The sequence below is a fragment of the Aotus nancymaae genome, unplaced genomic scaffold (assembly GCF_030222135.1).
Source record: "Aotus nancymaae isolate 86718 unplaced genomic scaffold, 86718_ANA_hifiasm-v0.15.2.pri h1tg000033l, whole genome shotgun sequence".
Classification (NCBI taxonomy): domain Eukaryota; kingdom Metazoa; phylum Chordata; class Mammalia; order Primates; family Aotidae; genus Aotus; species Aotus nancymaae.
Window position 1 is genome coordinate 39,111,002 of NW_026988447.1, and position 13,363 is coordinate 39,124,364.

The 13,363-nt window shown below is 35.7% G+C and overlaps 1 pseudogene; it reads right to left on the reverse strand.

Annotated features, from left to right (window-relative positions):
* The window catches only part of LOC135277766 (peptidyl-prolyl cis-trans isomerase A-like), a 30,524-nt pseudogene extending 17,471 nt beyond the window's left edge, over positions 1-13,053 (reverse strand).
* Positions 13,054-13,363: the final 310 nt, after the last annotated feature.

Consider the following 13,363-nt stretch of genomic DNA (forward strand, 5'->3'; position numbering starts at 1 on the left):
TTACACAATATATACATGTATCTAAATATCGTGTTGTACCCTATAACTATGTAAAATTACTATATGTCAATAAAAATAAAACAAACATAAAAACCCCAACCCTGTTTTCAGTTCTTTGCCATATTCTCTACTACTGAGGAATTTCAGCTTAAATTTCAATTCTTTGGAAGGTCTTCCCTGTCTCCCAGATTAGGTTAGGCCTTAGGTTCCCTTGCTAGGTGCTTCCAGAGTACTGTGTATTTCCTTAATTACAGTAGTCTTTATTATAATGCTTACTTCATTGAATGCCTTCTGACTGTCTTGTGTATTCCTGTCTCTTCAGCATATAGCAAGATCTCTGTATTTTTTTGAATGGATGAATAAATAAAAATGTATATGAACTATGCCATTAAATATATACTTTTGATATATCTTGTCAACTCTATCAGTTAAAAATTGGGAGCTTTTAACCTTATTAACATTTTTATTACAAAAATGTATTTATATTTATCTGTTTCTATTTCTCTGCAATGAGAATGAAAGAATTCTGAAGCCTAGTCACAAAATAAATAATGCCACCTTGCTCTTACAATTTACTTGGAAAAGGCATGTCTACTTTATAAATATCGTTAATTTTATCCTATACTTTCTGATTGGCACAGGACATATATTAAAAATATTATACTTTATAACCTGAAATCTGTTTTTTTAAAACTTAATTTTTTTTTTATTTTTTAATATACATATTTTCAGAAATCCATTGCTCGCAAACTGAAATCTGTTTTAAAGCAATGCATTTTCTATAGAGAAGATATTTTGGATAAAAAGAATGATGATGTAGCAAATTGGAGATTTGAAAGAGTATTTTTAAGTAGTTCTATTTGCTTAAGGATTGAATATAAAATTTAAATCACGTTTTAACTCTTTCCTTTAAAAGTATACAGATGTTTAAAACAATGCTGTTAACAACTTTATTTTAGATATTTAACAATACCTTTTAGAATTGGTGGCTTTATATTAACATTGCAGTTTTAGCCAGTCAGTGGTATTTGGAAAAAGAAGCAGATTTACAATGTTGATAAATATGATGCAAAAGTCCTAAAATGATTTAAAATGATGCCTTAAGAGTTATGAACTAATCAGCCTAAGCCTGTATTAAATTAAGAAAGTTTCCCTTTCAGTTTTAAAAAGCAAAAGGGCTCCACCTGGTGTTGAATGAAACTATAGACTTTTAAAAATGATTTGATGATTTACATTTTCTAAAAATTGTAATTCAAAATGCTTTTCTTGGTTTTCTATTTATAGTAATGCTATTATATTGTTCTAAAATTACATGGACTTAGTTCTTTTATGAAATAATTAATGTATGTCTGATAAAAACAGGCCTTTCCTTTAACATTTTAAAAGGTTTTAGAGAAACTTCTCTCATGCACCTTTCCTTCATATTATCTTTGGCAGCCATGAAAATGCACCTCACAGCCTGAGAACCCAGCTGCTGTGCTTTGAAGTCAGCCACACCTCCCATTCATTGCTCTTACCAACGGACTGAGTGCTGTGCAGATACCAAGGCAGCCTTAGTCCTGGAAGACAGGTGGGGCTCCTTTGTCCACCGGCTTAGGCTGGAGGACTTCCCCACAGCTTTGACAAACCTTAGACTTCACAGCAGTGTAGGATGCTTCCATTCAACGTCCTCTCCTTCCTCCTGGAGTCAAACTTGGATGCAGTCCAATAGCTCTCCTAGCCTTTGCTAGCTCCTTCTTTATTTCTTTTTACACAGGCATTTCCTGCTATTGAAATCCTGGCATATTTAATCCCGTCTTTGTGTCTGTTTCTCTGAGGTCCTGGGCTAACACAATTTCCCTTCTGGAAGTTTTATGAAAAATGAGAAAGTGGAAACATTACTCTTATTTTCTAATATCCAGGTGATCTACTATTTGGTTCTTATGCATTAAATTAGATTTTGACATCTTAAACTCAGGTTTGGGTCTCTTCTAGCTTTACTAATTAGTTCATGGTGTGGAAAAGTTCATGTGTCCTATGGAACTGCTTGACACTTTGATGCTTCATGGCATTAAAGAATGAAGAATGAAATTAAATGGTATAATTATTTTGTATTTTAACTACAAGATCTCAAAGGATGTTATAGTTATAATTCAAAATAATTATACTATTTATATGATGTAACTATATACCATATAAAGGTATAAAGGTACTCTATGATCATTTGATTCTCCAGAATCTCAGAGAAACAAAGACAGGATTAATAAATATAAATAAATTTTCGTAATAAAAATGTTAACGATAGGATCAAAAGCCCCCAATTTTTGACTGATAGAGTTGACAAAGGTATATTAAAATAATATACTTAGTTACTTAATTTAGCCAGCATGTTACTGTTTGCACCAGTCACAAGGGCTTTTGGATAAGAGTGATGATAAATCAATGCAAATCCAACAGTTCTTCTAGAAAAATGCCTTCTCACGCCTATAATCCAAGCACTTTGGGAGGCTGAGGAGGGCGGATCGCCTGAGGTCAGGAGTTCAAGACCAGCCTGACCAACATGGAGAAACCTTGTCTCTACTAAAAATACAAAATTAGCCAGACATGGTGGCACATGCCTGTAATCCCAGCTACTTGGGAGGCTGAGGCAGGGGAATCGCTTGAACCTGGGAGGCAGAGGTTGTGGTGAGCCGAGATCTTGCCATTTCACTCCAGCCTGGGCAACAAATGTGAAACTCTGTATTAAAAAAAAAGAAAAATCCTTCATAATTTTTTTTTTAACTGATGAAGGGACAGACTTTAATGTCACCTTTTACCCACAAATCATATGTAGTGTTATATCTTAATATAAGTGCTAGTGATGATGCAAATGCATATTCAGATTTGTTGGTTCTCATTGAAATGGGATTTACACTATTGGAGTATCCTAGAGAATAATCAACTATGTGAAGTGAAAGTTCAATTCCTAGTAGAAAGGCACTGAGCAACAGTAACTTACGATTTCTGGAAACTACCCAGGGGTCTTGTGTCATGCCATGTGCTTGGTTTGCTTCCATCTCACTGATATTTACACTAAGAGGTTAATGCAACTCTAGGAAAATAAAACTTCACATTACTTTGTGGTATAAGAGAGTGGAAAGAAACCATAGCCTGGGAGGTAGAATGTCTGCATTTGAGTCTTGGCTTCACTTACCTTGGGTAAGCTACTTACCTTCTTTAAGCTTCCCTTTTCTTATCTGTAAAATGGGGCTACAATTCTCTGACTCATTCACATGGTCATAAGGCTTAAATGAAATAACCCACTTGAGAACACTCAGTAAACTAAAGCACATTGCATTTTTAAGGTTATATAATCATTGTTTAATTGTATTTCTAATAAAATTATCTGCTAAAAATGTAAGTAGGTATTCTGATCTTTCATAGGAATTTTGAAATTTATAGTACACATAAAGATATTTAAGGAAAAATTTTCTACAACAACTACTTAAATAAACAAATATGTTTTAAAATAGGCCTTATTTTGCTTTGCTTCTTTCATATAAAATATATGGATTATTTACTAATAAAGACAAAGATTATAACTTAACTACCTTTTGGTAGGTTAAAAATGGAAACAAAAATAAATGTAAGTTAGAATTGCATGAAAGATCTGGAGAGACAGAGAAATTCTCTCTCTTCAATTTTTGAGGCAGTAGTGGAGGAAACACATTTTTAGAGCAGCTGTCAATTAAAGCGCAGAATGAAAGAAAACGTCTTTATCTGTAAACCTGAGCCATGAATGATATTTTTGTTTTAATATTTTTATTGTGTTCTTTTATAGGTTTTATGAAAGTAAATTAGTGATATAACATCTCCACAAATTCTGTTTCAACACTATAGCTGATAATGTTCTTATATGATAAAATATTGTCCATAAATTATTCATTTGTAGTTAACGTACAAAATAATTATACCACTTAATTTTGTTCTTCATGCTTTATGCAACCATTTAACTGTGATAAGTATAACACTGTTATTATGAAGTAGTTTAATTAGGCATCCTTATTCTGGTTAACTCGAGCAAAAAGAGGAAAAAATGAGCTACTGATATTTCACACAGATTCCAAGGAAAAGTTGACATAGGCCTTAAGAAGTACAGGAATAGGCGGCTCTGAGGTCTAGGAAGAACCTTTTCATCATCTCTCTGCTCTGCCCAAGATACTCCTTAAGTTAAAGTCTGGCTAAGCTTGCACTCTAAGCCCATTTCTTGGTCCTGAAGAAAGTAAAATACTTCCCATGCAACGCCAATTTCATGCAATAGAAGAGGGGTGGCCCCCAAAAGAAAGTGAAGGGATGCTGGGCAAGAAAAATAACAGATACTCACTACTTGATGTATTCAACTCAAATATTTTCCAATGACTTTTTTTGTTACAGTTATAATCATCTTCCTTAGTTTCTGAGATGACATGCACTAATCTGTTAAGTCATGACAAGCTCAGATATTCACCAACATGCTTTTTGATGCTCCTGTTTCTTCCTCTAAGTAAACGCTGCATTAGATAGACCAGGCACTGGTGCTTATCACTGAGGTATTGGTATTTTTTGTTCTTGGGATTGTATATTCTTGAAATGATTGCTGCTGTGTAAAGTTAAGGCAAGGCACATTGGAACATTGCAGGCCTGGCAAATGTCCAGGTAAATGGTGTTCTTTACTGCTTCCCCATGGCTATTAATAACAGGATGACTTAAGCAGAGGCAGCAGATGCTCGTAGAAATAGTGTTTTATCTTCTAGAGATAGAAGCTCTGTGTATGCATGCCCATGGACAGGGCACAGGTATGGCTTTTGGGACAAAATATGTGCATTTGCTGCTTTAAGAATGACTTCTTCTTTGGGAGGCCAACGTGAGAGGATTGCTTTATCCAAGAGTTTGACCCAGCCTGGAAAACATAGCAAGACCTCGCCTTTACAAAAATAAGAAAACGAGCTGGGCATGGTGATGTGTGCCTGTAATTCCAACTATTTGAGAAGCTGAGATGGGAGGATCCTTTGAACCCAGGAATTCAAGGATGCAGTGAGCCACGATTGTGCTGCTGCGCTCTAGCCTGGATGACAGAGGGAGATCCTGTCTCAAAAAAAGAAGAAAAAAAAAGACTTCTATAACTACTTTAGTTTGAGTTAGCTAGAAAGGTAGTACTAGAAATGAGGCAAGATATATGTTTCACATCTGAAAAACTCTCAGAACATCTCTGATTTCTATCACCATTTGTATACACATTACAATCATATCTATTATTTAGATTGGACAATATGTCTTGCTATTCTTATTTTCAATTACGTTTGAAACATTTTACATATTCAGATTCTGTTGTTTTTATTTACTTTTTAAATAGTTACAAAATATTATATAAAATATATAATTTATCTTTCTGTTATTAAAACACATGCTAGCAAGAAACACTAGAGGGCATTCACTGCTTTGTTCAAAGACATTTGTTCAAAGACATATGCAGTTGTTCATATGTGATGCAATTTGTTAATATGCTTGAGAAATTAAGTTGAATTCATTTTCATTTTCGAAAATATCTCAGCATATTATTGAATACTGAAACAACAAATAACAAAAAGTGGTAAGTGGGTCAGAGGGCAAGAGAATATTTCTTCCAATATAACAGTGAAGTCATACTGGAAACAAATCTTTAAATAATCTTTAATGTGACTTAACTTCTCTTAAAATAAGTAACAAATAATACAAAATATCAAGTTTTTAGCATTTCTAGCACAGAAAAAAACGATATAATTTTAGACTTACCTTTATTATAAATGCACCTGGAATTTAAAAACACAAATAAATTATGTAGAAACATCAGTGAGTGAAGTAACACATTTCCCAATTGTCATTTTATTACAAGGTATCACTGAAATTATCCTGCTTCTATTTTCATTCTCAAGTTTTCTTATTACACTTACCTATCCTTTTGCTCTCTATTCAATTTAACCTATTTGTCCTTTCAATTCTCTAATTGGGCACATTCTCTGTGTATTGTTTTGGGTTTGTAATTCTCAAAATATTGTGTGTGTGCCACAGCAAAATATGTTCCAATGATTTGAGTAAGAACAAATCCTCATGAACTTCTACAGAGATGACAGAAAGAAGAAGCAGTTTTTTTAAGCCTCAGTTTCTTTTTTGATAGGTTTATTTTATATTTTATTTATTATTATTATTGTTTTTTTTGAGACAGGGTCTCACTGTTGCCCAAGCTGCAGTGCAGTAGCAGGATCTCAGCCCGCTGCAACCCAACCTCTGCCTGCTGGGCTCAAGCAATCCTCCCAACCTCAACCTCCCGAGTAGCTGGGGCCACAGGCGTACGCCGCCACACCTGGCTAATTTTTTTTATTTTTAGTAGAGATGGGGTTTTGTCATGTTGTCCAGGCTCGTCTTGAACTCTTAGGCTCAATCAGTCTGCCTGCCTCTACCTCTCAAGGTGCTGGGACTACAGGAGTGAACCACTGTGCTCTGCTGATAGGTTTGTTTTAGACTGGACATCTGGCTAAATATGTATTGGCTTAAGTTTAGATCACAATATGTAAAATAATCTGAACAATTTTAAAGATAACTTTATAAAACCACATGACTTAACAAAAACCTTAAAAAGCACGTATTTTCTTAATAATTTTTACCCCTAATTTTTATATTTATAAGTGGAATTTTAAAAAATGAAGGTATCATAAATGTGAATCTTAGCTTCTCTCTCCCTTGCCTTCAGGAACCCATGTCTAGATCAAAAAGAATCTAATAAAAGTTAAGTAAATTTTGGCCTAGTGTGGTGGCTCACGCCTGCAATCACAGCACTGTGGGAGGCTGAGGCAGGTGGATCACAAGGTCAGGAGTTTAAGACCAGCCTGACCAACACTGTAAAACACTATCTCTACTAAAAATACAAAACTTAGCCAAGCATGGTGGTGTGTGCCTGAAGTCCCACCTACTCAGGAGGCTGAAGCAGAAGAATCACTTGAACCCGGGAGGCAGATGATGTAGCGAGCTGAGACAGTGCCGCTGCACTCCAGCCTGGGCAACAGAGCAAGACTACGTCTCAAAAAAAAAAAGTAAGTAAATTTAAATTTAAACTGTGTGTATGAAATCCTTTAAAAAATATCATTGCTGTATAATTGTAAGTCATTTTGGGGTTTAAATTTTGACTTTGGTATTTATCAGTTCACTGTTTTCATCTGTAAAATGGGAATGACAACTCATGTGGTAACTTTTTTTTGCATCAGTATTTTCCCGAGAAATGACAATCTAACTGATGGATCATGTCTAGGTACTGCAGAAGGTGGGAAACCATATGAGGAACAAGAAAGAAAAAAGCAAGGAAATGCAACATGAAATTAAAAATTTTTATAGAACTGTAGGAATGAATTTTTCAATTGCAATGTAATACTACTAACCTAAAAAGATGACCAAAAAAATTGTGAAGGACTATTTACATGTCTTTTAAGTCACTACCCTTACAGTATCTTGGTTCTCAAATTTCCGTACGAGTTTTCTGTTTTATGGGTTTTTCCAACACATTTTGGAACTTTCACTGACTTTTTCTAATCGGCACTGTTTGTGATTTGTCTTCTATGTTATGTCAGTGTGGGATTAGGAAATGCAATAATAAATTATATTAAACACAATTAGAAAAGTAAATCTGTTAGAATTCCAAAAAATATATGACTTTTGGGTTATTCCTTTTTTTTTCTGTTTATAGTTACCTTCTTTTGTGTAAAGATAATTAGGGAGTTTCACTAATAAACTTGCCCTGTTTCGATTGTGCAATTTAGCTCTGAGAAAGCAAAGTACAAATGCTGTATCTTTTTTTTGCAAACGATGACTCTGTTTTAGAGCCAGTGCTTTTGTTCAAATATCATAGAGGTCTTTTGGTGTGGGATGAGGGTGTATTTGGGAGGTAGCTTGTGGCGACATCAGAATCTGAAGGAGCACGTGTAGTTTTAAGAGGCACATTTCATTGTATAATTAGTTTCATGTGTTCTTAATCATCATTTTACATTGAAATTGTGAACAACATTTAAAAATGGCCCCAAATTTTTAAATTTATTAGAAAGGGGCAATAGGTTTAAAAGAAGGTTGAAAGAAATTATTGGGCAGCTACTTTGGGCACAAAATGATCCTTTGTTTTGCAAAAGGGAAACTTGTACTGCAAGATTCCTGGATATATAGCACATAATTTGATTTTTAAAAATTTTATTTACCCATATTTTTGGGGGACTATATTGACTTTGGAAATGGGGCATATCTAGAATTATTTTTTTCCCCTTTAATCTTGCTAATATGCTGAGCAACTCCTGGTTCTGATAACTACCAGAGAAAGTGAGGAATTTAGGTAACAGCGTGAACCGACAGGGAAGCTTCTCTCACAGAATCCTGAGAGTCTCTGGGACCTTGAAAAAGTGAAAGAAACGTTCATGGCACCATACTCCTAGCATTCCTACAGTCCATGTCTAATTGCTTCCCCTGACATTTGACTGCTCCAATATTTTGTCTTCCTCTTAAGCCATCGACATTATCTGGAACCTGCCTCACCCTCAGCCTGCCAGCCTCACTCTTCACTGTGAAGAGGTCTTGCTACACAGTGTCTTTAGCTTTCTCCTTTTTTTCCCCTCAAAATATTCTATCTTGTAATCCCCTGGTCAAAATCTTTAGAGACCCACTTGCATATTTCAAACTGAGTATATATTCTTCAGCCTGGTATTTAGGACCCTCCATAATTGGCTTTCTCAGTATAACCTCTCATGACTTATTCAAGTCAAACTCATCAATTTGCATTTTTGTTTCCTGAAAATGTGTTACATTTTCTCAGCTTTATATATTTTTCTCTTGCTGTTTTATTCACCAGGAATTTTTTTTTCATTTTCATCTGTAAAAATTCAAGCCATCTTCAAGATGCATCTAGATGCCCAGTTAAAAGCCCTCCCTGTTCTCATTTGGATGTAACGTCCCTTTCCCCTCTGAATTAGGCACTCAGCTTATGCCTTTATCAGGTCTTCTGACCTGCCTTATATTAAAGCTATTTTATATTTTTCTTGAATTCTGTTCTTGAGGACAGAAGAGTATCTTAATCCAAGTTCTGTCTTCTTTTGAGACAATCTGGCTATGGTGCTCAGGCTGTACTCCTGGGTTCCAGTAATCTTCCCACCTCAGCCTCACAAGTAGCTGGGCCACTGAGGTGGTATATAGTTTTACATTTTCATGCAATGTCCAAAACAAAGCTTGATTCATAGTAAGTGATCAACAAATATTTGTTAAGCCCAGACTGGGCAATGTGGTGAAACCCTGTCTCTATTAAAAAAAAAAAATTATTTGGGCATGGTGGTGCACACCTGTAGTCCCAGCTACTCAGGAGGCTGAGGTGGGAGAATCACTTCAGCCTGAGGAGGCAGAAGTTGCAGTGAGCCATGATTGTGCCACTGTACTCCAGCTTGGGCAACAGAGTGAGACACTGTCTCAAAGAAAAAAACAAAACAAAAAAACAAAAAACCCACAAAACAGAAATAAAATATTTTTTTGGATTATTTTCTGATAATGAGGGGTGATTTTAAACGTTGATTTTTCTTTTCTTTTTTTTTTTCTTTGCTCATCCTCCTGTCTTTGTACTGACTAGAAAACATTGATTTTTCAACACAACACAGTTCTGGAAACCGTTTTATAAAATAGATTGTTATAAAGTGGCTTATGTTTTGTATTGGAACGATATAATTCTCAGGGGCTTGATATGTGCCTGATCATCAGTTTTGGCATAATATTACCAACAATAAAAGCAAGACTTGCACAGGCGAAGTGGCTCATGCCTGTAATCCCAGCACTTTGGGAGACTGAGGTCAGGAGTTTGAGAACAGCCAGGCCAACAAGCGAAACCCAGTCTCCACTAAAAATACAAAAATTAGCCGGGCTTGTGGCATGCACCTGTAATCCCAGCTACTCGGGAGGCTGATGCAAGAGAATTGTTTGAACCTGGGAGGCGGAGGTTGCATTGAGCCATGATTGTGCCACTGCACTCCAGCCTGGGCAATAAGAGCAAAACTCCATCTCAAAAAAAAAAAAAAAAGGAAAAAAGGCAAATCCTTTAAATCACTAACTCTCAGCAGTCATTTTCTCAGATGGTAAGTATAGTGTTGATTATATAGTGTTTTGAAAGCAGTTAGAATCACACAGAATCACCTATTCCAAACTTCCTAACCTGTGAGATGACAGGTTAAATGACTGCTCAAGGTTTTACAGCAGATTAGTGGCAGAACAGTGATTAAGACTCAAGTTTTCTGATCTCTGTTAAATAGCTTCTTCAGGACTTTGTCATATCTCTTTAATAAGATCTACAATATGAGTTTAAAGACACTTAACCTATTCATTATACCAGCGTGTATGACAATTGTCCTCAAGTGTAAGTATAGCTCATAAAATATTTATATTCCTATGGTCTCTGAATGTGTCTCCTCAGAATTCATATGTTGAAACATAATTGCCAAATTGTTGGTATTAGGAGATGAAGCTTTTTAGAGGCAATTGAATGAGTGCCCTTATAAAAGAGACCCCAGAAAGCTGCCTTGCCCCATCCACCATATGATGACACAGTAAGAAATTGGAAGAGAGCACTTACCAGAACCCAGCCATGCTGGAACCATGATCTTGGACTTACCAGCCTCCAGAGCTATGAGAAATAAATATCTGTTGTTTACAAGCCTTCCAATTTATGGTATTTGTTATAGCAGTGTGAATGGACTAAGACAGTTACGTTGTGTTTTTCTTATCTAAATGTTATTTTAGTTTAATACGGTTGTGTATTGCTTAGCAATGGGAATACATTGTGAGAAATGCACTGAGTTTATCATTGCATGAACATCATGGTGTGTATATACACAAACCTAGATGGTATAGCCTATGACATACCTAGGCTATATGGTATAGTCTATTGCTCTTAGGCTACATACCTGTAAAGCATATTACCGAATTAAATACTTTAGGCAATTACAACCACTGTATATGTAAATATAAAAAAGGTACAGTAAAAATACGGTATAAAAGATTAAAATGGTACACCTGTATAGAGAACTCACTGTGAATTGAGCTTGTAGGACTGGGAGTTGCTCTGAGTGAGACAGTGAGAGAGTGGTGAGTGAATGTGAGGGCCGAGAACTTTATAAACACTGTACCATTTGGCTACATCAGATGTATAAAAAATATTTTTCTTTCTTCAGAATAAATTAACCTTCACTTACTGTAACTTTCTTTATATACTTTAAAATTTTTTTCAATTTATCGTCTCTTTTGTAATAACACTTAGCTTAAAACACAAACACATTGTACGGCTGTGAAAATATTTTCTTTCTTCATATTCTTATTCCATATGTTTTTTTCTATTAAAATTTTTAAATTTTTACTTTCTAAACTTTTTTGTTAAAAATAAAGACAAAGTACACACATTAGCCTAGGCCTGCACAGGGTCAGGATCATTAATATCATTGTCTTCACTTCTGCCTATTTTCCCACTGGAAGCTCTTCAGGGGCAAATAACATGCAAGGAGCTGTCATCTCCTATGATAACAATGTTCTCTCTGGAATACTTCCTAAGGGCCTACTTGAGGCTGTTTTACAGTTAGGTTTTTAATTTATTTTTTATTTTTTAAGACTGGAGTGCAGTGCTATGATCAAAGCTCACTGCAGACTTGAACTCCATGGCTCAACTTCCACTTCAACCGCCTAAGAAGCTAGGACTATAGGCACACCACCATGCCCAGCTAGTTTTTAAATTTTGGAGGGGAGAAAGGGTCCTGCTATGTTGTGCAGGCTGATCTTGATCACCTGGCTTCAAGTGATCTTCTTGCTTTGGCCTTTCAAAGTGGTGAAATTACAGGCATGAACAATCATAGCAGCCCTAATTAAAATTTTTAAAAAATAAGTAGTACACTTAAAAATAATAAAAAGTATAGTATAGTAAATATGTAAACCATTAACATGGTCATTTGTGATCAAGTATTATGTACTGTACACGATTTTATGTGCTATCTTCTTATGTAACTGGCAGTGCAGTAGGTTTGTTTAAACCAGCATCACCACAATCACATGATCAATGCCTTATGAGACAATGGGTTATGACATTGGTAGGTGATAGGAATTTTTTAGCTCCATTATAATCTGATTGGACCACTGTGATATATGCAGTTTGTTATTGACCAAAACATTGTTATGTGGCACATATGTATGCAAATGTTTCATTAAGAACTCTTTTTGAGTTACTAAAATCATAAGAATCTGAAAAAATGATTTAGCCCGCATCTCTTTCAAAAGCATTATATAAACTGAAATAATTCTCATTTCGTTTTCCAGATTTTCTTTTTTTGTTTTTATTTAGTTTTTCTTTTACGATCATAAATTTAACTCTGCAATCCAGCTAGGCATAGAAGGGAACAAGGAAAACATGGAACCCAAAGGGAACTGCAGCGAGAGCACAGATTCTAGGATACTGTGAGCAAATGGGGTGGAGGGATGCTCTCCTGAGCTACAGAAGGAATGGTCTGGTGGTTGAAGTAAAACACAAGTCAAACTTATAGAGTTGTCCACAGTCAGCAATGGTGATCTTCTTGTTGGTCTTGCGATTCCTGGACCCAAAACACTTCATGGCCTCCACAATATTCATGCCTTCTTTCACCTTGATGCTTGCCATCCAATCACTCAGTCTTTGCAGTGCAGATGAAGAACTGGGAACTGGGAATCATTTGTGTTGGGTCCAGCATTTGCCATGGACAAGATGCCAGGAGATGTATACTTTAGGTTAAAGTTCTCATCATCAAATTTCTCCCTGTAGATGGACTTGCCATTAGTGCCATTATGGCATGTGAAGTCACCACCCTGACACATAAACCCTGAAATAATTCTGTGAAAGAAGGAATCCTTATTACCAAATCCTTTCTCTCCAGTGCTCAGAGTACGAAAGTTTTCTGCTGTCTTTGGAAACTTGTCTGCAAACAGCTCGAAGAAGATGCGACTCAAGGGCTCACTGTCGACCGAGACGTGGAAGAACACAGTGGGGTTGACCATGGCTCACAGTACAGAACTCCTGGTGGTGGTGGCATCTGCAAAGCATCATTTTCCAGATTTTCTATAGTAAACTATGCGTTAAACTCATTCCATTGACATTCTTTTTAAAGAAATCCAATTGTGGAGAACAGAACTATCATGAATCTAGGCCTCCTGGAATACAGGCATCTTTCCCTCTTTTTTTCTTGAAGACCTGGTGTAGAAACAGGGAGGAGTGATAATATTTATAGTTGCTATTTGTTGTAACAAGACATCCTTGAACTCTCAGTTGCTAAATGCAACGTAGGGTTTTGTTTTTTCACTCATGTCA